The sequence below is a fragment of the Neomonachus schauinslandi genome, chromosome 10 (genome assembly GCF_002201575.2).
Source record: "Neomonachus schauinslandi chromosome 10, ASM220157v2, whole genome shotgun sequence".
NCBI lineage: Eukaryota > Metazoa > Chordata > Mammalia > Carnivora > Phocidae > Neomonachus > Neomonachus schauinslandi.
In genome coordinates this window covers 16,886,702-16,910,406 of record NC_058412.1, presented here as the reverse complement: position 1 = coordinate 16,910,406, position 23,705 = coordinate 16,886,702, and positions in this window count along the sequence as shown.

Here is a 23,705-nt window from a genome sequence, read left to right as displayed (position 1 = left end):
TTTCTTTCTTTCTTTCTTTCTTTCTTTCTTTCTTTCTTTCTTTCTTTGACAGAGAGACACAGCGAGAGAGGGAACACAAGCAGGGGGAGCGGGAGAGGGAGAAGCAGGCTTCCCGCTGAGCAGAGAGCCCGATGCGGAGCTCGATCCCAGGGCCCTGGGATCATGACCTGAGCCGAAGGCAGACGCTTAACGACTGAGCCACCCAGGCGCCCCGGTTCAGTTTTATTCTTTTGCATGTTGCTGTCCAGTTTCCCAACACCATTTGTTGAAGAGACTGTCTTTTCCCATTGGATATTCTTTCCTGCTTTGTCAAAGATTAATTGACCATATAATTGTGGGCTCATATCTGGGTTTTCTATTCTGTTCCATTGATCTGTGTCTATTTTTGTGCCAGTACCATACTGTTTTGATGACTAAAGCTTTGTAATGTAACTTGAAGCCTGGAATTGTGAGGCCTCCAGCTTTTCTTTCTTTCCCAAGGGTGCTTTGACTATTCTGGGTCTTTTGTGGTCCCATACAAATTTTATAATTTTCTGTTCTAGTTCTGTGAAAAATGCTGTTGGTATTTTGATAGGGATTGCATTAGATATGTAGATTGCTTTGGGTAGCATAGACATTTTAACAATATTTTTTTCTTCCAATCAATGGGCATGGAATGTCTTTCCATTTCTTTGTGTCATCTTCAATTTCTTTCATCAATGTTTTATAGTTTGTAGAGTACAAGACTCTAATAATTTTTGGTGCAATTGTATGTGAGATTGATTCCTTGATTTCTCTTTCTGTTGCTTCATTATTGGTGAATAGAAATGCAAGAGATTTCTGTATGTTGATTTTGTATCCCACAACTTTACTGAATTCATTTATCAGTTTGAACAGATTTTTGGTGGACACTTACAGTTTTTCTATACATAGTATCATGTCATCTGCAAATAGTGGAAGTTTTCCTTCTTCCTTACTGATCTGGATGTCTTTTATTTCTTTTTGTCATCTGATTGCTATGGCTAGGACTTCTAGTACTGTGTTGAGTGAAAGTGGTGAGAGTGGACATCCTTGACCTTGACCATTCCTGACCTTAGGGGAAATGCTCTCAGTTTTTCCCTATTAAGGATGATGTTAACTGTGGGGTTTTTATATATGGCCTTTATTATGTTGAGGTATATTCCCTCTAACCCTACTTTGTTGAGGATTTTATCATGAATGGATGCTGCATTTTGTCAAATGCTTTTTCTGTATCTATTGAATGATTATATGGTTGTTATCTTTTCTCTTATTGATGTGATGTATCATGTTGATTGTTTTCTGAAAATTGAACCACATTTGCAACCCAGGAATAAATCCCACTTGGTCATGGTGAAAGAGGTTTTTAATGCATTGTTGGATTTAATTTGCTAGTATTTTGCAGAGGATTTTTGCATCTTTGTTCATCAGAGATATTAGCCTGTAGTTCTCTTTCTTTGTGGTATCTTTTTTTAAAGATTATTTATTTATTAGATAGAGCAAGAGAGCACAAGTGGGGGGGAGGGGCAGAGGGAGAGGGAGAAACAGGCCCCCCCCCTCTAAGCAGGGAGCCCAACACGGGGCTCAATCCCAGGGTCCCGGGATGATGACCTGAGCTAAAAGCAGGCACTTAACTGACTGAGCCACCCAGGCACCCCTCTTTGTGGAATCTTTATCTGGCTTCGTTGTCAGGGTAATGCTGGCCTCATAGAATGACTTCAGAAGTTTTCCTTCCTTTTCTAATTTTTGGAATAGTTTGAGAATAGGCATTAACTCTTCTTTAAATGTTTGATAGAATTCACCAGTGAAACCATAAGATCCTGGACTTTTTCTTGTTGGGAGTTTTTTGTTTATTTGTTTTGCTTTGTTTTTATTACTGATTCAATTTCTTTGCTGGTTATTGGCAAATTCAAATTTTTCAATTTCTTCCTGTTTCAGTTTTGTTAGATTATAGGTTTCTAGGAATTATCCATTTCTTCTAGGTTGTCCAATTTGTTGGCATATAATTTTTCATAATATTCTCTTACAATTGTATTTCTGTGCTGTTTGTTATTTCTCCTCTTTCATTTGTGATTTTATTTACTTATGTCCTTTTTCTGTTTTTCTTGATAAGTCTGACTATTGGTTTATCAATTTCATTGATTTTTTTTTAATAATCAACTCCTGGTTTCATTGATCTGTTCTATTGTTTGTTTTTCTAGTGTTTGTTTTTGTTTTGTGTGTCTATATATTTTGTTTTGTGTCTATATATTTTATTTCTGTTCTAATCTTTTTTATTACCTTCCTTCTGATTGCTTTAGTCTCCATTTGTTGTTGTTTTTCTGGGCTTCTTTAGGCATAAGTCTAGGTTGTTTATCTGAGATTGTTCTTGCTTCTTGAGGTAGGCCTGTATTGCTATAACCTTCCCTTTTAGAACAGCTTTTGCTGCATCTCAAAGGTTTTGAACCATTGTGCTTTCACTTTCATTTCTTTCCATGTGCTTTTTAATTTTTTCTTTGATTTCCTGGTTGACCTAGTCATTGTTTAGTAGCATATTATTTAAGCTCTATAAATATATAGAGCTTAAATAATAGTCTTTCTAGATTTTTTTCTTGTGGTTGACTTCCAGTTTTCTAGTTTTATAGTACTGTGATCAGAAAAGATGCATGCTTTGTAAAAAAAAAAAAAAAAAAGATGCATGGTGTGATTTTGATCTTGAATTTGTTGAGATTTGTGGCATAATATGTGATCTATGCTGGAGAATGTTCCATGTGCACTTGAAAAGAATGTGCATTCTGCTGTTTTAGATTAGAATGTTCTGAATATATATGTTAAATCCAACTGGTCCAGTGTGTCATTTTTCCTTCTTTATTTTCTGTTTAGAGGATCTGTCCATTGATATAAGTGGGGTGTCAAAGTCCCCTACTATTATTTTTATTATCAATTAGCTTTTATTTAATTGTTTTAGATATTTTGGTGCTATCATGTTGGGTGCATAAATATTTACAAGTGTTATTATCTTCTTGTTGGATTGTCCCCTTTATAAGTACATAATACCCTTTTATAAATCTCTTTTTATAGTCCATTTTAAAGTCTAGTTTGTCTGATATAAGTATTCTACTCTGACTTTCTTTTGACATCGATTTGTGTGATAAATGTTTCTCCACCCCGTCACTTTTGATATCCAGGTGCCTTCAGGTCCAAAATGAGTCTGCTTGTAGGCAGCATATACATAGGTCTCATTTGTTTGTTTGTTTGTTTGTTTGTTTTATCCATTCCATATGTCTTTTGATTGGAGCATTAAGTCCATTTACATTCAAAGTAATTATTGATAGATATGTATTTATGGCCATTTTATTACTTGTTTTATGGTTGTTTCTGAAGATTTCTCTGATCCTTTCTTGTTGTCCTGTAATGCTCTGCCACGTAGTGTCCTGTTCTCCAGGGCCTGGCACTTTCAGCAGTGTTTCCAAAGTGTGCTATGTGTGCTCTGCTCTTTTGTCCTAGGAGGGGTCACTTCTGTACTGTGGTATTTTTAAAAAATTGTTTAAGAATTATTTACAAAGTGGAAATAATATGTTGCAATAATGTCTTAGTTTGCTATTTGCTTCATAAATTTATTTTTGTTTTTGGCCTATACATTGTATATGGTACATATAATAATCACTGTATGATGCCATCAATGAATTTGTTCATTTATCTTTAAAATTAGTTTTAATTAAACAATCAAAATTGATCTTCCTCACTGTAAAATATTGAAAAAAAAAAAGCAGTTTATCTTGATCTTTATATCATCCCATTGCCACCCCCTAAAATCTTTTTATTAACCTTTGTGTATCATTGCAGACATGATCTATGTATTTAATTATCTACATATACATGTAATAGTACACATTCCCTTATTTTACATTAATAAAACTGCAATTATGTTTTAGGAACTACATGTCTTGAATATCTTTTGGTTGATTTATACTTTGAAAATCTATCTTCTATACACACACATGCGTAGGTGACTCTAGCCAATTTTTTTGAAGGATATCTTTATTTTCTACATCAATTCTTTGATATAGATAATATATAGTATATATATATATATAAATGGATTGCATTCAAATCTAACTAACTTTATCATTTTCCTATGTGTTTAACTATTCTCCTGAAATCATATTCTGAATAATTAATTAGTTCCCCATTGGTGTATGTTGCTTTATCATCATTAGACTCTAATAAATTCTATAGTGGAGTTTAAGGCTAACTAGTCTATTCAATTAGCATATATTCTTACACCAATTCAACCATCTTTTGGTTGTTGTAATTTTATAATTACATATCCATTAAAACTTGGGTAATTTTTTGCCACTTATTGTGACTTTCTGTTTCAACATTATCTATGTTTCCTATTTATTTATTTATTTATTTATTATTTATTTTTATTATGTTACGTTAATCACCATACCATACCATACATCATTAGTTTTTAATGTAGTGTTCCATGATTCATTGTTTGCATATAACACCCTATGTTTCCTTTTAATCAAACTTTCAAATAACTTTTTCATGCCTCCCCTGCTTTTGCCAGAAAGAATGAAACAACCTAATTTAAATCTTTATAAGGAGACGAACCATGAAAGACTATGTACTCTGAGAAACAAACTGAAGGTTCTAGAGGGGACGGGTGTGGGGGGATGGGTTAGCCTGGTGATGCGTATTAACAAGGGCACGTACTGAATGGAGCACTGGGTGTTATACGCACACAATGAATCATGGAACACTACATCAAAAATTAATGATGTAATGTATGGTGATTAACATAAACAAAATCTCCCATAGTGTGGTAAGGAGACATGTTTAATCTGTAATTCTTTTCTTTTTGTAATTTTTAATTCATGTGTAATATATTCAAGAGAGCAACCATAGCATCAAGTACTTTTAAGATTTTTCTAGGGCGTGCCTGGGTGGCTCAGTCAGTTAGGCATCCGACTCTTGATTTCAGCTTGGGTTGTGGTCTTGGGGTCATGGGATCGAGCCCTGCATTGGGCTCTGTGCTCAGCATGGAGTCTGCTTGTCCCTCTCTCTCTGCTCCTCTCCCCCCCCACAAATAAATAAATAAAATCTTTAAAAAATAATAAAAAAATAATAAAATTAAAAAAGAAAGATTTTTCGGGCGCCTGGGTGGCTCAGTTGATTAAGCGACTGCCTTCGGCTCAGGTCATGATCCAGGAGTCCCGGGATTGAGTCCCACATCGGGCTCCCTGCTCAGCAGGGAGTCTGCTTCTCCCTCTGACCCTCCTCTCTCTCGTGCTGTCTCTTGTTCTCTCTCGCAAATAAATAAAATCTTTAAAAAAAAAAAGAAAGAAAGATTTTTCTAGAAACAGCTCTTGTTTTTCATTGTTAGCAAGGGGAAACAGGATAATACGCACCAAGCAATGCATGCCTTGCTTTTCAGATCACAATCTACTCAGTGTACCATCAATCCAATTGGAAATTATATAATCTCTATTTCCTCACCCTCCCTCTGCCTCTTCTCTCTTTTTCTTTTTCTCATCTTTCTTCCCTCCTCGTGTGTGTAGGAGATGGTGGCAGGAAGAACCATAATAATATTCGATAGATGATAAACACGAATGGCTATTGAATACTTATGTGTACTCTTGGGCTAACTATGCCATGTGTACTGCCTTAAGAATCACAATTCTTTGAAATAGGTACTGTTACTATCCCCATTTTGCAGATGATAAAATTAATACTTAGCCTAAGTAAAATGCCTAAGCTAGTAAGTGGTGGAGCTAAGGTTTAATTCAGGTTCTGCTGACCTCAGATACTACCCACCACATTATTCTGCACAATGATTTTTTTTTTTTTTTTGGTCCAGGAAATAGTCACCATGACATGGAGGTGGGGTAGAAGTGAGGGTGAGTAGCTGCTTAGTTTTCTACTTAAATAATTTCCTCTGACCTTGAGCAAGGATAAGACAATGCATGGGTCGAAAACTTTTGTTACTACTTCCTGGCTGGATGAATGTTTTAGTTCAAGTGGCAGACCATTTTCCCAAACCAAATTTATAGTTTCATAATCTGTGATTATCATTGCCATATTTTGGCCTGAGTTCTCTTTTGTCCCCAAATCCCAGGGGTTTTTAAGGTTTTTCTAAATTAGAGGATTCTGTTTTGTTTTTTTTTAAATGGGATCTTAGAAGAGACTCTTAAGTCATTGATAGCATGAATGTTAAGATTTTAACTAGAAATTTAGAAGTGTTTTTTTATTAATCTTTTTGAGTACTAACAAAAATATTAGTGGTCCATCAAATAAATACATGTATTATATTTATGTATTAAATTAACAAGATTAACTTTAAAAATTAAACAGGTTATTTTAATTAAGCAACAAATGGTTTTTACAAAGGGCCTAGAACAATGTTGGAGTACTTCTCATAAATCTAGCTGGGAAATTCTGGTTTCTGAGACTTTTACATTGTCATAGGGCAGCCTTTATATCCTCCTTTGGCTCGAGAGTTATAAATACACATGGGCAACTGAATAAAGATTTTCAACTTCTCATCCTCTGACTGACATTTTTATTTGAAAATGTCTCTTATTTTAAACAAGATACTCAACTTGCAAAAAATAATTCTTCAAGTTTGTATCCATACAATAGACTTACATTTTTCCAGAGAATAAAATCCTTCACAGAATAGCCGTAAAGAAAGCATCTGTGTTGTAGTGGGATAGATAAACTGAGTCCCAATTCTGGAAAGCTGATTTTTCATTCCATGGCACAAGGTTAAAGTCAGTGCATAACTCTGCACCTGAGCTACCTACAAGAATAGATATAACACCAGAAACTCAAATGGAACTTATGCCCTGTCTACACACACCCCCCCCCCACCAAAATCATGTTTAATTCCATTTAGTCTCCAGGATACCCAATACCCATTACTCTTTGTCGTGGTTAATGAAACCTTGGTTTTGTTCGGAATAGCAACATGTTCAGCTCAGACTATAGACTAAAATTAGTCTAAAGTAGTCTTAACGGGCCATATGGAACATTTCTGACCAATGAGCTCTATGGAGAACTCACTGGGATTCATTTCTGGGAGAACATTCCTTTCCTAATCCTGACAGAAGAGGACAGACACTATGAGTATAGTTCTGTGTCCTCTCTCCCCACCTTTTTCATGAGGTCTGGTGCTTGCACACCCATCTTATATCTCTGAGGCAAAAAATAAATTAATCAATAAAAAGATAAGAGGATAAGAGCTATCACTGAGGTTGATGGAATGGAAGGATAGGAGGAACCTTGGTTCTACCCTGAGCAGCTTATGCAAATGCTAGCACCTCACATTCGAATCTCTTTTTATGTAGGAGTAACAAAGCCTTGTGTTAAAGGCCTGTAAATCAGATTCGCTTTACTTGTGGCAAAATAAATTCTGAACTGGTACCATTCCAAGGATCTCTTCTCTACCTTACTTTTGAATTTTGGGAATGACCTTTACATGTAAGAGTGGAGGATTAAGAAAGAAAATTTAAAGACAGTTATAGTTATTTTCTAGGCCATGGAAACTTTATGAGGAAAGTTTACCCTTCCTCACTCTCACGATCAATAATCTTTAGAATATATAGTTGATTCTCATTATTCACTGTAGTTATAGCCTATAAAGTTCCCGAGGAACACTGAAGTAGTAAATACTGAACCAGTGCCCCTGCAGGAAATTGACAGATGTAGGTATAGATATCTCATATATTATAATCCTAAATATTAAACACTTGATTCTGGTAGATTGTTTTCTTTATTTTACAAAAGAATAAATGAAATTTAGAAATTTTAAGGGACTTGCCTGAGACTGCTTCATTAACAAGAACCAGTGCTGGATTCAAACGCCACTCAGGTGGACCCACAGCTTGCGCCACAATGCACTGCCCCCGACTTCTCCATCCTCTGGTCATCTCTAAAGCTGAAGCAAGGAGGCATAGTGCTGCCTTGGTTGATCTCAGCTGAGAACATAGGGGAGGGGAACAAAGGGACTCACATTTTCACTATTCTATGCAGGTCTGCAAATGACTGCAAACCATGAGTGCTGATCTGGGGGTTATAAATACCAGTTTGTTTGTTTGTTTTAAAGTTTTGTTGTAGGCTTTGCTGCTGGATATAAAGTAAAAGGCATGCGACAGTCGCAAGCAGAGCGGTCGGTACATACAGAGCCTAGGCTATAAAAGCCATTTCCAAATACAAGATTTTTTTTTTTAAAGATTTTATTTATTTATTTGAGAGAGAGAGAATGAGAGACAGAGAGCATGAGAGGGAGGAGGGTCAGAGGGAGAAGCGGGCTCCCTGCCGAGCAGGGAGCCCGATGTGGGACTCGATCCCGGGACTCCAGGATCATGACCTGAGCCGAAGGCAGTTGCTTAACCAACTGAGCCACCCAGGCGCCCTACAAGCTCATTTTTAAAAATATATTGTGTCAGAGGTTGCCCACATCAATACCTTGTCTATAAAATGGTAACATTTCCCTTGTAAAGCAAACCAAACCCATCCATTACCTAGTAACTACTCTACCAGTCTGTTCTCTACCACCCAGTTAGTCACAGCTCACTTCTGTCCCTTCACAGATGTACAGGAACTGGGAGGTCAGTAACCTAGAAGGTCCCTCCTACACAGTCACCATGCAGTCAGCCTGGATCCAGTGCTGGCCACCGTGGCCCACAGGCACACTTCCCCATCAATAGTACTACACATATCCCTTAAACAAACAGGAACATGCTGACAAGACCCCAAAGAATCTGCACACCCTCTCAGTCTGCTCGCTGATGGGCATTCCGTTTTAGCAAGTGGGTGAGCTGCAAATACAGAATCCCTAAATAATGAGAATCCATGTAACTGTATTTTTGCTCTTTTCTCATTACAATTTCCTTTTCTCACTAAGAGGTAAAATCTTGTTATACCCATTTGAATACCTCTGCTGACAGCTATTGCTATCAAAGTGTAAGCTGACTTCCCACCTTTGCTTCTCTTCATGAATGATTTCTTGTATTTCCTTTAGCCTCTGGGCATGGGCACGTGAACACAGGTGCTCATACACATAGAGCCATATAATAGCCATGCATACATTGTGTTCTCCAGTTCATACAAGTGCCATTCAATTATTCCCTGGCCCAATCCACAAAGTGGCAAGCATATGGGAGTCAGTATCTCCTAAACAATGGAGTAAAAATGAAACATCATAGACTGAGGTGAAGGAGTGAATAGGGAATTACTGTAGGGGCGCCTGGGTGGCTCAGTCATTAAGCGTCTGCCTTCCGCTCAGGTCGTGATCCCAGGGTCCTGGGATCGAGCCCCGCATTGGGCTCCCTGCTCGGCGGGGGGAAGCCTGCTTCTCCCTCTCCCACTCCCCCTGCCTGTGTTCCTGCTCTTGCTATCTGCTATCTCTCTCTCTGTCAAATAAATAAATAAAATCTTAAAAAAAAAAAAAGAAAATACATAGTATAGAATTGGAGATTCAAATAGAACACAGACCTATTTGTTAAGCAAGAGAAATGTAACCTTATTTAAATTATGCTCATCTTTACTGAAGACATAGTTCTTTTAAGACATTTGATTCCAGGGCGCCTGGGTGGCTCAGTCGTTAAAGCGTCTGCCTTCGGCTCAGGTCGTGATCCCAGGGTCCTGGGATCGAGCCCCGCATCGGGCTCCCTGCTCTGCGGGGAGCCTGCTTCTCCCTCTTCCACTCCCCCAGCTTGTGTTCCCTCTCTCGCTGTGTCTCTCTCTGTCAAATAAATAAAATCTTTAAAAAAAAAAAAAGAATAGGGAATTACTGTAAATGGGTGTAAGGATTCTTTCTGGGGAGATGGAAATGTTCTAAAATTAGTTTGTAGTAATCATTGCACCACTTTATAAATATATTAAACATTATTGATTTGTACACTTTAAGTGGGAGGATTGTATGCTATGTAAATTATACCTCAGTGAATCTGTTAATAAAAACAAAGTGATGCGTCAGCTACACATGCACAGGCCTGCAGAACAATGGGGAACATATTGTCACTGCTCAGGAATTTACACTCGCTAGGGATTTTCTATGTACAGTTGCGACGTTCTTGGGAGCCTTTATTATTCACCTGTCACAAGAAAGCTGCAAAACTCCATGTGCTTGCATGGGTTGAAAATGTCTATTAACTTGTCAGTAAATGAAAAGGGTGAAGGGTTTTCATCTCTGCAGATGAATTGGAACAGGTGCAACGTGTCTCCAAGATCGCTAATTAAAACTACTCAGGACTTGTATTTATTTTACATGAAAAAGAGTTTTACACGTGTTTGAAAACTGTATGGAAATATAGCTTTTAAAAATTTGACTATAGAGTCAAGCTTTATTTCTGCTTTATATCACTTAATGAATGGAACCCTAGCTAGGGCATTTCTCATTTTTGGATTAATATACAGGTTTTATATTCCACATACCAATGTAGCAAATCTAAGTTGTATTTATTAGCAAGAGGATTTTAGTTAGTGTGGGCATAAATATATGCTTTCAATTTGTACCATTTGTATTTGAGTCCATGGAATGACACTAATATATTTTTATACATAACTTTGGAGAGTCTGAGGCTCTTGTCCTTCCAAATTGTGCATATTTCTTTGTAGCTCAAGGAAAGAGACATACAGTGCATGGGGAAAGAAAAGAACAATTAGATGGATCTATATTATAAATTTTTGAAAAAAGTCTGAATCTAAGTATAAGAAAACCTGTATTTGAAGAACTTATGAAATTTTAAACAAGTCACTAAGCCTATCTGTTCTTTGAAACTTAATCTCTTAAGGCCTAGCTCAAATGTCACTTCCTTCAAAAAGCTTCAGCAGATCTCTTTAGCTGTAATCAATATTTTCTTCTATCCTCCCATAGAACTGTGCACCTTGAGTATATTATATAGCATAGAGGAGGAGGTGTGGAGAAAGTAGCAAGTTGAGAGACTGTAGTTTTGTGATGAAGGTTTGGATTCTGCAACCAGAGTCAGAGTATCTGGGATGAAAGCCTAGTCTTATCCCTTACTAGCTATTAACCTTGGAGAGGATTCTTTAAATTTCTTGTCTACCAAATTAGAGTTATAATGGTACTTGCCTTACCTAGTTTTGTTGGGAGGGTTAAATGGGAGAAGCCAAGTAAAATGCTTTGAATTGTGCCTGGTAGAATGTAATTGCTCCAGAAACAATGGTTGTTGATATTATTTATCAGGAAGGCAGTTTAACATAGTTAAAAAAAAATGAAAAAGAAAAATTGGATTGAGTCCTGACTCAACAAGTTGCTAGCCTTGTGATCTGGAAAATCAGTTAACTATTTGTTAATTTCCTCATCGATAAGGTGATAGATAGATAGATGATAAGGCTCCAACACAATGGAGTGTGTGAACGTGTTTACAAGTGATACAGCACTGTTCAAGTATTAGACATTATTTGGAGGAAATTAGGTCTTAAAAAATCTGTAGTCGTCAATTAGACCTGGAGTTAAATTCAGGAATTGTCCTTCACTAACTTTGTTTCTTAGTACATTACTCATCTCTGTGCAACAGTTTCTTAATATCAGTGAAGATTGGATTGTTATTGAAAGCATTAAATTAAACAATATTTTAGGTACTGGACCCACTGTGGTGTATGTAGCAGGAATCAAATTGCACAATGTCATTTCTTAGCACAATTTGTTTTGTTATTTGTACATATGTCTCTCTGGTCTCCTGGACTATACAGTGCTCTGTTTTGCACATTTAAAGCCCCTTGAACAAACCCACACAACATAGGAAGATTTCAGCCAAGTCTTGAGTTGCTGGACAAAAATAGCTTAGCTTCCAGGCCTCAGAAAACCAATAGATTCGGGATAGGTTTCCCTTGTCATACCTAAGGTTTTTAACAGAAAATGAAATGCATCAACAAATACAAAAGTACTCTGACCAATTCCAAGGTCTTTAGTATAAAGATATTTTATTGTACAACAGCTGTTCCAATGTCAGGACCCTCCACACCTGCCTGTTATCTGGTTTGCCCTGCATTTTTCTTTAGCCTAGCCACTAGTTGGAGTAAACAGAATCTCCTGGCATTGTGTGGGTCATGGCAGGAATAAGCAGTCAGCCTCCTTATTTATGTTGAAGAAAGCAGGCCATCTTGAAGAATTATATTGTTACTTTAGTGTAACCACCAGTCCACTAGCTTTTAGGGGGTATTGAGCTTATCAGTGCTTCTCCTTTTTCTTGCTCCTTAGCCCCAGTGGTAGAGAAGCAGTGGAAGGTACAAGGTCCAGCCTTGCCTGAAATGGATCTGACCTGGCTAGATAGATTCTGTCTGGTGCCTGCCTGCATTTAGCAGGCTTAAGAAACAGTGTGGCATGTGGAAAGGAATATCATAGGGGTGGTAATTTGGTTTTGGAAAGAGGAATAAGGATAAATATGCAAATCATTTGTCAATCAGAAAAATATTTAGTTTTTCATGATACTAGGCAGTAACTGAGAAGTCTAGACCGGCAATGGAAGATTCCTGGGCCCAACACAAAGTAACCACGGGTGACTTCCGCTAGGTAGCTCTGCAAAACCAAGCATCATATTTGTCTGTCTTTCTGGCATCTGTCCCATGGTTACTCTTTCTTCTAAACCCTTTACCATGCCAGATATGCCAGTTACCTACAGCTTCCAACATTCAGCTAAAATGTAAAACAAATAGGCTCAGTAAACAGTAGCAAAATAATTTGGTGGCAGTGGCTCTCTGTGCCACTGGCTGGCGTTCACAGAATGAACGATGAAGTAAGAGTCAGAAAGAAAGAAGAAAAAAAAAGAAAAGGACAAGAAAAACTGTCCCACTTAGTAATATGTAAGAATCATGGGATGAATTCAGATTCAACTGGTTAACCCACATCTTTCCAGAAGAGACCTGGACCATTTTCAAGTTCTGTTTAGGTGCCCACAGGAAGCAGGGTTATAAATATCCCCTGATGCACCATTGGAGTAGCTGGCCAGTCCCAGGGACTTTCAAACATTAAACATTAATTTCCCCACCTTCTGGCTCTTCCTATTTTGTGTCCTCTCCTTGTTCTCCCTCTCAAGGCAGAATGAAACTGGGTTCTGAGTTGCACTGTGGAAAGACAAAAGAGTTTCTGCAGCTTGCAGCTTATTCCAACCAGGGAAGCAGCACAGACTTCAGGTGCTTGGGGAAGCCATCTGTAGTTCTTGAGGCGACAGAACTGTGCTGAGAATGAATGCTTTCTGGCTGCTCTGCCTCCAGCTGGAAAGACCACTGAGGAAGCCCATCTTGCAGTACTGCCTGCAGAATTGTCTTTATCCATCCCATCTGCTGTTTCCCAGTAATGGAGAGCTGCCTGAAATGTCCCAGAAACTGAAGGAAAGGCTGCCAGGGTTCCCTCCAGAGAGGCCTGGGGAACTGTGTTTCCCAGGTGAATCACGGAATGCTGGAACATACCTGTCGTTCGCAGGCTGCCTGAGCCTGAGTCTGGGGCAGGGGCTCACATACAGGCATGAGCATCTCAGGTGAAAAGGGAGGGATTGTCTCAAGTGTACCAGGAGATGAGAAGCAGAAAAAAACATGAGGCTGCTTTTGAAGTATGCAAACCATAGACCAAATGCTACTCCATGAAATCACAAAACAAGCCACAGCAACTTTTAGCTACAAATGTGGATGTAATCTGACTGAGATGAAATAGAAATCTCAAAGGTATACACAAAGGAAAGCCTAATAATGTCCTGGGGAATGTGAAAAAGAAATGAAGAGGAGCTAAGGAGAGAGAAAGGAAAGTGAGCAAGGAAGGGAGGGAGATGTACTTATCCTGTGCAACACAATCTCTGGGGAACGGGGACCTTCATCTCCCTGCCCACTGCTTCATGAGAGAAGCAAAGCACAGTGTGCTCTTTGTGTGGTTTTTCATCATTTTTTTCAGTATGTTCTGATTGAACCAAAGCCTCCATGTGGCACACTAACAATACCCTTTACCCTCCTTTTATCCAGCCTGTTCTCTAGATGTGTCATTATTTCTCAGGCCTCACGTGTTGGGTCCCTTTCATCGTTTCTCAGAAATGATTACCTTCAGACCTGTTATGTGAAAAGCTATGACATAGCACATAATACCCAAGACTTTTCAAACAGACCACCTTGAAAAATCCTTGTTAGTACGACACAGGGACCTTCTGGATTAATGTTTGCTGTATATTATTACCACAAGATGCGTAGGAAGGTACCTCCAGGCACATTTACCTGTAAGACCTTGGGGAAAAGGAAGGGAAAAATCTGAGAGGGGAAACCAGTTTATGCTTTTGTAGAGAATAAATATTTTTCTTTTTGGCAAATTTATATATAACCTACTTCTAATAACGACTTGGATGTCTTATAAAAAAAAAAAACAAACCTTGTTCAGCAATAGGCACAGATAATTAGAATAACAAAGATGGAGAATGATATTAATATAACAAAAAGATGAACTATTATAGTAACAAAACATTGCATTTAGCTTCCTGGAAGCCAAAGCAAAAAAAAATTCTATATATATATAAAATATTTAATTAATAGTTGAGGAACAAAATCATAATGGTTAAATAAGTGGGACAAATATCTTTCTGGAAATAAATTCTAAAATATGTTTCAATATATTTAGATACCTTTAGTTAGATAAATTAGCATGGGAGGTGAATAAAGTCATGGAAATATTTGTGTGTGTGGCTTCGAAAACCATCTTACCACTTCAAATTTATTCCTCATATATTTGTGCATATATGCAAAGGCTCTTAAAACACAGTGGTATCAAAAAAAAAAAAAAACAGAGTGGTATCAAGCTGGAAAAATTCTATTTCAGAATTTCCATGGGAGATCTTTTAAATGTGCTCATTCTTCCCATCTCCCAGAAAATTCTGATTTGAAGGATATAACAGTAAGGGATCTGTTCTTAGGAATGTTACTGAAATAAATCTTTCCCATCCATATCCCTCCCTGGTAGAGAATTTGCTGGAGCAGCAGGGAGAAGTGCAAAGAAGGTAGCAGTCACTGAGGACAGCCTTATTGCTCTTTAAACAAAACGGGTATGACTTGTAGGATATATCTATCTTATTTTAGCTTTCTCAGGATACTTTCAAATATAACTCATATCCCAGGTTTGTCCTGTCCCATAGGAATCTTTTAGTTTCTACCTCATTACCCTGATCACTAAAAACTTTATTTTTTTCTGAGCTGTACATCACTAGTTTGACTCAAAATGTTCTTCTAAAGAAAGAGCATAAGAGGTTTCTTCTTTCTTTAAATGGTCCTTTGACACAAGTCCTCTTCATTGTCAATTCTTGAGTGAGGGATTTGTCAGTGCTTCAACCATGCCATCACTATGGGCTTTCAGTACAGGTCTACAAATCTAATCTAGCAAAGGATGTGACTATAGCACTGAGGCTAAAATTTAATAATGATTGTCATTTGTTGATGTCTACGAATGGCCACGAATGTATCATTTCACCAACAAACCCTATGAGACCAGTATTACTATCTCCCTTGTTTTACAGATGAGTAAACTAAGTGATTTTCCCATGTATCAAGCACCAAATAGATGACTGAGGACATTCTGGACAGAGCCATAGATCTCAGCAATTATTAGACTGAACTTGGGCTACCTCATGTACCCTTAGTAGTCATGGTCTTATTTACTCACCAGATAGAACCTATTTTGGCAAGTACCTTAAAGCCGGGTCAAGGGCCTTGCCAAATCTGTGCCCACATTCTAAGAATATCCCCACTGATCATCAGTGAAAGGCAGGGTCCTGTTCATTGAGTTAATTTCTCAACTTGAGAGTATCTGTAGTTAACCTGTAGCTTTGCCGCTGGAGAAACATAGACCCAGGAGTCATACTGTCCATGTTCAAATCCTGCCCTGACACTTGTTAGCTTTATGACTCTGTATCTCTATGCCTCAGTTTTCTGTCTGATAAAAAGACAGTAACTATGGTGCCTCTTAGGTTTCTTGTGGGGATTGAATGTGTTTTTACATGTACAGTATTTATAAAGTACTCAACACAGAGTATGCTTTCCATGAGCACTGTTTTTAGTATTTTTATCTATTGAAATTAATCTATTTGCATCTTATTTGGACATCACACTAGTCATGTCCTTTTTCTGAAGAATATTTTTTTTAAGATTTTTTTATTTATTCATTCGAGACACAGAGATACAGAGAGAGAAGGAGAGAGAGAGCATGAGCAGGGGGAGAAGCAGACTCCCTGCTGAGCAGGGAGCGGGGCTCGATCCCAGGACCTTAGGATCATGACCTGAGCCAAAGGCAGACGCTTAACCATCTGAGCCACCCAGGCACCCCTGAAGAACATGCTTTTTAAGGTGGACCTGTGAGTCCAGTGACACTTGAGGCAGCATCAAAGACAGCCTCCCTTCCAGGGCTCACAAAATCAAACCTTCACCAAGCTACAAAGGAAAACTCTATCTCTACATTTCTCCTCCAAGCATTGCTGTGCCTTCTGGCTCATAAGTCAGAGCATCTGAATGAGGGAAACTTTCTCCCTGGCTCAGTCTCTCTCCTTTTCTCTCACTCTCTCAAACAAACACACAGAATTTCTTACAAGATCTTTCTATATCGCAGTCTCCTTTTTTATGTTTCCAAATTTTAAATTTAAAAGACTTACCTATGCTGGGAATTGTTCAGTGGTGTTGATTAATGAGACTTATGCAAAAAAGGACAGTCTTACTGATGCACATATCTATTTGGCAAGGCAGAAGTGATTTATAAAAAGACAGGCTGGTGACACTCGTATAAAGGCAGCTTTCGTGTGGCAAGTGTAAAGGCAAAAAGAAAACCTGCTACCAATTGAATGACAAAATCTTTTGCTATTTTAAGAGGAGAGTAAATGCCACCTGAGCTTCAACTCGAAGTCCACCTGTGGGGAAATGCCATCTCAGTTGGGGCGCCCAGGGTGAGCTTGTATTAACTGTTCTTGATCCCTGAAACTCAGCTTCAGGTTAGGTTGGCTGTTTTTTGTCTAATCAATATTTATGGGTCTGCCAGTCATGAACTTCTCTCAACTTCATTGAAGCTCTATACATTTTGTAGATTTTTTTTTTTTTATCTAGATGACCCACTGGGCAAAGAGTATGTAATATCAAGCTTCTTTTATTTATCCTAGAATATATTTCACATTTTGTACGACATGTTCTAAGAAAACTAGACTTGAGAAATTGGACTTCACTCTTGGGCTTTCAGAACTATTTTCCAGTGCACTAGCCTCAATCATTATTGGTCTTGTTCCTGAGACTCAGTGTAGTTCAGCATAAACAAGAGTCCAGCTTTGTCTCCAGACCTTTCCCTGGCAATGCACAACCTATCAGACAGAATGGCTGTGGTGAATTGTCAAACCCTTTCAATGACTGCAGAACATCGTACACATTGCATGGAATGACTGCGCAAATGCTTCCACCTGTCACGTCAGTTAAAAGTTCACTCTTGCATTCTTCCCACCTGTATGGGTCAAGATAGGCTTGGTGCCATAGACTGAATGTTTAAGTCCCCCCATCATATGGTGGTTAACCACAGTTGCAGCAATTTACATCAACAAAGGTGATTTCCTGCTCAGGCTGCATGTTTGTAATGGGTCAGGTGAAGCTCTGTTCCATATCATCTTCACTCTTAGGGCCATGTTAATGGAGTAACTTCTATCTTGAATCTTGCCTGTCTTGTGGTAGACGGAAAAGGAATCATACTAAAAACTACGAAAATGGCTTACTCAGAAGTGACACACATTGCTGCTCAAATTTCTTTAGCTGAAGCAAGGCAGATAGTCAATATGTTCTAGTCCATCAATAATCCTCCCTTAAGGAGGGAGGACCATTGGGAGGGAAAATGGAATCTTTTCTATGACAGAGAACTAACATGATCCCTCAGGTTATGATGAGAACACAAAGAAGCAGGAGTAAAGTTGCCACTGAAACATCCTAAAACTGGTCCTTTGGGTAAGATGTGTCTGTGTAGTGGACTGATTGGGGAAAACTACTTTGTGATGAAAATAAACACTGGAAATTTCTAGAAAAGAGGAGAGCAGCAGTACCTATTTACCACATGTTCATTATGTGTACAGGTTAAGAATTTTAGCAGAGCAGGAAAGAGATAATGAAGGGTTTAAACTGTTAGACCCTTGGAGACTCTTCCCAGAATAGTTTTTGTAGAGGACAACAGGCATCAACAAAATCAGAGAGCCTGAGCTCTGCTTGAAATCAACTCTCCCCCAGGCTGAGGATCAGCAAAGTCAAGGATGGCCTGCCTTTTGAGAAGGAAACTGCCCTGTATGGTGAGCAAGGGATAAGACTGTGCATGGCACTGATTGGGGGAAATGTTTTTCAGTGAACAGAAGCACCAGACATTTCCGTGTAGAATGGAAATTCCCTTTCCTCCCAAAAAGGAAAGCAGCAGCTGAGAGTGGGTGAATGTGAATTGCAGAGAAAGAAGAACAGAGCACACTAAGAAATGGAAAAAATAAAGGAAATTGAGAAGCTTAAGTTGAGGAGGGGGAAGGAAATTGCAGGTGGGATGAAGGCAGCAGACAGAACAAAGCCTGGATAAGAACTGGAAGATGATGAAGAATGAGGTGAAGGAGAGATTTTACTAAAAAAGGTTGGCAGTGCTAAAAAGGGGATTATGAGAAGTAAGTAGTGAGAATAGCAGCCTTACTTTCTCAAGTCAACAAAATCTTCAGATTCTTCTATGGCAGGCTCTGTACAGGTCCTGAGAATGGAAAGTTGAATAATGCACAGACCCTTACCTCCAGAAGCTTATATTGTAATATGGATGATGGTCAATAAATAGAAAAAGTCAATATTGTGTGATTAAGTACAAACAGAATTAAATTCAAGATGGTAATAGAACACAGGAGAATGGCATCTAGGCAAAGAGAGACAAAAGTAATGGAGGAAAATCAAGAGAGACTTCCTGGGATGGTAATACTTGACTATCATATTGAAGGATAAATAAGACGACTATATGAGGAAAAGTTAGAAAATTTGCACCTCTTTGCATGGCAAAGAGCAGATGCAAGTGCATAGAGATATCAGAGCCATTGAATGGAAGGCCATATTCAGGGAACTCAGCACAAGATGTGTTGTGTGGCTGAAGCTGTGAGTGGAGAACACTCAAATGTGAATCACAGGCTGGGGTCCTTGTGTCAGCTCTGCCACTAATAAGCTGAAAATTGAGCGAAGATTCAACTTCTCTGGGCCTCAGTTTATTTCTGGGAAAAAATGATGGTGTTGAAGGAAGTGGTGTCTAAGACCCCCTTGATACCAGACATTATAAAAGGTCAAAGTCAAGAATTTTCAGTGGAGGGCTAGACATCTGCAGCACTTATTAATTAGCTGTTAGAGCAAAGGCATTAAGAGGAGAGATATTAAGTCCTGAAGAAGGAAGCTCAAAGGTTGTTCAGGTCATTTATTGTTTTAACTCCAACTTCCCACATTCAGTATCCCTTCTGCTCCCTTCCTGATAGAATTATGTTTGAAAGCTCATTACCACTGGGGGCAGCCTTTTTAAATGACAGGACATTTTGATGTCTGGAAATGCTCCTTAGACTGTGCTGAAAGATCATAGATGAGGCATGACAGCCCCTGGGGCATCTCCAAACTCCCCTGCAGGTGCTTGAGAGATGTCATTGATTGCAGAGAACAGGTGCACTGGACATTTCCACCCAGAAGAAAGAAGGTGCAGCAAGAGTGAGCAAACATGGATTGCAGAGAGGAGAGGAAGAATGTTAGGAAGTGGAAAAAGAAAGGAAGTTGAGAATCTGAGGTTGAAGAAAGAAGGGAGGACACCGATTAAGGTAAGGGTAGCAGAGAGAATAAAGCTAGAGAAAGGGTGGATGAAAAGGAACCAAGGTGAAGGAGAATGTATTTTTCACCCATAAAGTTCAGTAATGCTTTTAGAATTGCAAATATGCATTTAAATTTAATAATACAATTATGGTATATTAAATGTCAAATGACTGTTACAGAAAAGCACTTAAAATTAATACATATGCATGAGATAAATCCTGTCTAGTTGTCAAGGTCTGAATTCAAAGTTACATAAGCCAGGCTTTTGCACTGAATTTTCTTACAGCTTAAGGTTGCAAAGATCTATGAATTTCCATTGGTATTTAATAAAGAAGCCTGAGCAAAGCTTAGAACCAAAAGATGGGTGTCCAGTGAACAGCCAAGCCCAAATGCTATTAAAATCAAAGTAAAATTGAAGGCAATGATGATCTTCATCACTTGTCATCACCATCACGATTGACAAACTCACCATCACGATTGACAAATGGTTATTGAGGTCCCTAAGTATAGCTCTTTATTACCAAGGAGTCACTCTTTCCTTAAAAAAAATACCATGTTAACTATATAAATAATATATAATAATATAAACAATAATTATAATATATTATATATTTATATATTACTAATCATATATTATTAATTATATATTAATATATAATTTATAAATATATATTCAGGAAAGTTGTCACCAACAATATCCCTCCACCAATTCTACTTTTCAGAAGTAACTAATTTGAGAGCTTCTGAACCTTTTTCTTTTTTTTTAAAAAAAGATTTTATTTATATATTTGAGTGAGAGAGGGAGAAGCAGGCTTCCTGCGGAGCAGGGAGCCTGATGTGGGGCTCGATCCCAGGACCCTGGGATCATGACCTGAGCCAAAGGCAGACACTTAACGACTGAGCCACCCAGGTGCCCCTGAACCTTTTTCTTCACAGAAATCTTTTTCAAAGAATTTGTGGAATACTTTTAGAGGACCCATAATTTTGTTAAGAAGCTAACAATGGACAGTGGAAGACACAACAAGCATACTTCACACACATGTATTCTGTGCACAATGGGGTTCTGTGAGAGGGTCATCACATCCCCATGATTGGAGACTCTTGGAAAATATCCCTCCTGGGCTTATTCTTTTTTTGGAGTAACTCAGTTCCTCACAGTTGTGGGGCTATGTCCCTATTTCCTTCCCAGTTGCCAACAGGGGGCTGCTTTCAATCCCTGAATGACACCTATATTCCTTGATACATGATCCCCTTTATCTCCTTATCTAAGGTAAACTGTGCTGTGTACACAAGGAGAGTGAGTAGAAAATCTTGGAGGCCACCTTAGAATTCTGCCTACCACAAAACTTCTTTTGACTTTGGAACCAATACAAAATAAAATACAGGAAATGATGAAGCTGATTACAGAATGTGATCTTTGGACTGTGACAGAATGGGCTTACAGATATTCCCTTACCAAATTAACCACTTTACTTTCCCCATCCCTGACAACATGTACAATTTCAGGCCTCCCCAGGACAGGAAGATACTGACTTAATGAACATACCTCATGGCAGAAGAATAATCCAGAATGCACTTTCTGTGTAGCCAGGCAAATCTGAGAAAAACAAAAGTGAGAGTTGGGACTGAATCATTCTGCTCCCTGAAATAGTTCATGTATTCCTCCATGTTCTCTCTTTCATCATAATTGAGCAGAGCAAGAGGGAAGAATCAGAAAATGGAAGAAGTATGAATTGCCAAGTCCAATCTGACCCACAATGGGCTTTTTGTGAGTAAAGATTGAACTTTTTTTTTTTTGCATTCAGCCACTAAGATTTGGGGTAGTTTGTTATAGTAGCCAACAGTGAGTTCTCTGACAAACAGCCAAAAGATTCTTTATAAACTTAGCATACTTTACCAGTCTTATCTCCCGTCATACAGCCCATATGTTTTCATTAATGTTGTTACCTTAATCATCACCTGAAAAATATTCAGCCAGTGAGTGACACCTGGAATGTTGTTTCTCCCCATTCTCCTTATTATCTCTTTCTGTATGTATCATTCAGAATCAAAATGCAGTATAATTGTAATAGCGTTGTATGGTGATAGATGGTATCTACGTTGGGGTGGGCATAGCATAATGAATAGAGTTGCCAAATCACTATGTTATATACCTGAACCTAATGTAAAATTCTGCATCAACTATACTTCAATTAAAAAAAAATGCAATACCTGGGGCCCCTGGGTGGCTCAGTTGTTAAATGTCTGACTCTTAATTTTGGCTCAGGTCATGATCTCAGAGTTGTGGGATTGAGCCCTGTGTCAGGCTCTGTACACTGGGTGTGGATCCTGCTTGAGATTCTCTCTCCCTCTCCCTCTCCCCACACTCTCCCTCAAAAAAAAAAAAAAAATGCAATACCTTTAAAAAAAAATCCCACTTTTTAAAAATTACCTGGCCAAAAAAATTGTTTCCAAGTATTAAAATATACCATAAATCAGTGTTAAAATATATGAAAAAAATGGACAAATAAAAAGAATATAATCTTTAACATCTGAATATATATCAAAATTTAGTATATGGCAATAATAGACATTTCAAATCAGTGAGTAAAAATAATACAGTTAACACATTACGTTGAAAATAGCCATTTGGGTAAGGAATGAGATATGGATCATTTTCATCATTATAACTAAGTATTTAAATACAAGATTAAACATAAAATTACCAGGAGTGAATAGGTACCTGGCTTATTTAAATCTTAGCATAGAGAAGACCTTCCTAAGCATAATTCCAACACAGAATAGAGAAATGATAATTCACAAAGACTTCATGAATCATTAGAAAAAATTAAAAATCTAATAGCAAAATAGGCAAGATACAAGAAAAGCAAAGCACAGATTAAAATGGTCCCAAAACATGTGAAAATATTTTCTTCATTTCATCTGAATTTAAACTTCCTGAAGGCAGGATTCTTTTCAAGTCTGTTTATCAAGATACCCTAACAACTTAGTTTAGTCCCTGGTAAGCATTAATTTGATAAGTAAATGAATATATGAATCAATCAATAATTAAATAAATATAAGTCTGTGGCTATTTTTGTTTTTACTCATTAGGTTGACTTTACTAAAAGATCTGTTGATATACAATGCCAACTTAAACTTTCTGAATAAGAATTTCCAAAACCCTTTTACAAATAGGAGTCATATAGGAAACAATTAACAGAATAAATAATCTAACAACATAAATATTTGTTTTATAAACTTGGGTAAATATGAAAAAAAATCATACTTTTAAACACATCTGTGTATGGTATATGGAAGCAACAAAAACTAGATGAACTAAAATTCCAGAATGAGAACTACCTCAAAATAAACTATTACCAATTGCCTTTCATTTTGTTCCTTGGGGGATTTATCAAATCTGGGCATGTATTGAGCCAAAGAAGGGACAATACTACAGGAAAGAGTAATTAGCAAAGCTTTTAGTGGTGATACAGGAATAGAAAACTATATTGGGTATTACTTTTGACCTAACTGTCCTTTGGTTTTGTAATTTCAATTATACATGTATTGCAAAAGCAGTATCTAAAGCCATATCTTTTGATTATTTTCCAAAAATACTGAAAGACATCAACCCACAGATTCAATAAGCTCTGAGAAACCCAAGTAGAATAAATGTAAAGAAAACCACATGTTGGAACACTATAGTAAAGTTTCTAGAAACCAAAGGCAAACTCATATATGTTCAGCAGAAGACAAGCATCCAAATGTTCAGATCTACAGTATCTGAAATAGACAACATTGAAAACTACCTAACTGGGGCTCCTGGGTGGCTCAGTTGGTTAAGCAACTACCTTTGGCTCAGGTCATGATCCTGGAGTCCCGGGATCAAGTCCCACATCGGGCTCCCTGCTCAGCGGGGAGTCTGCTTC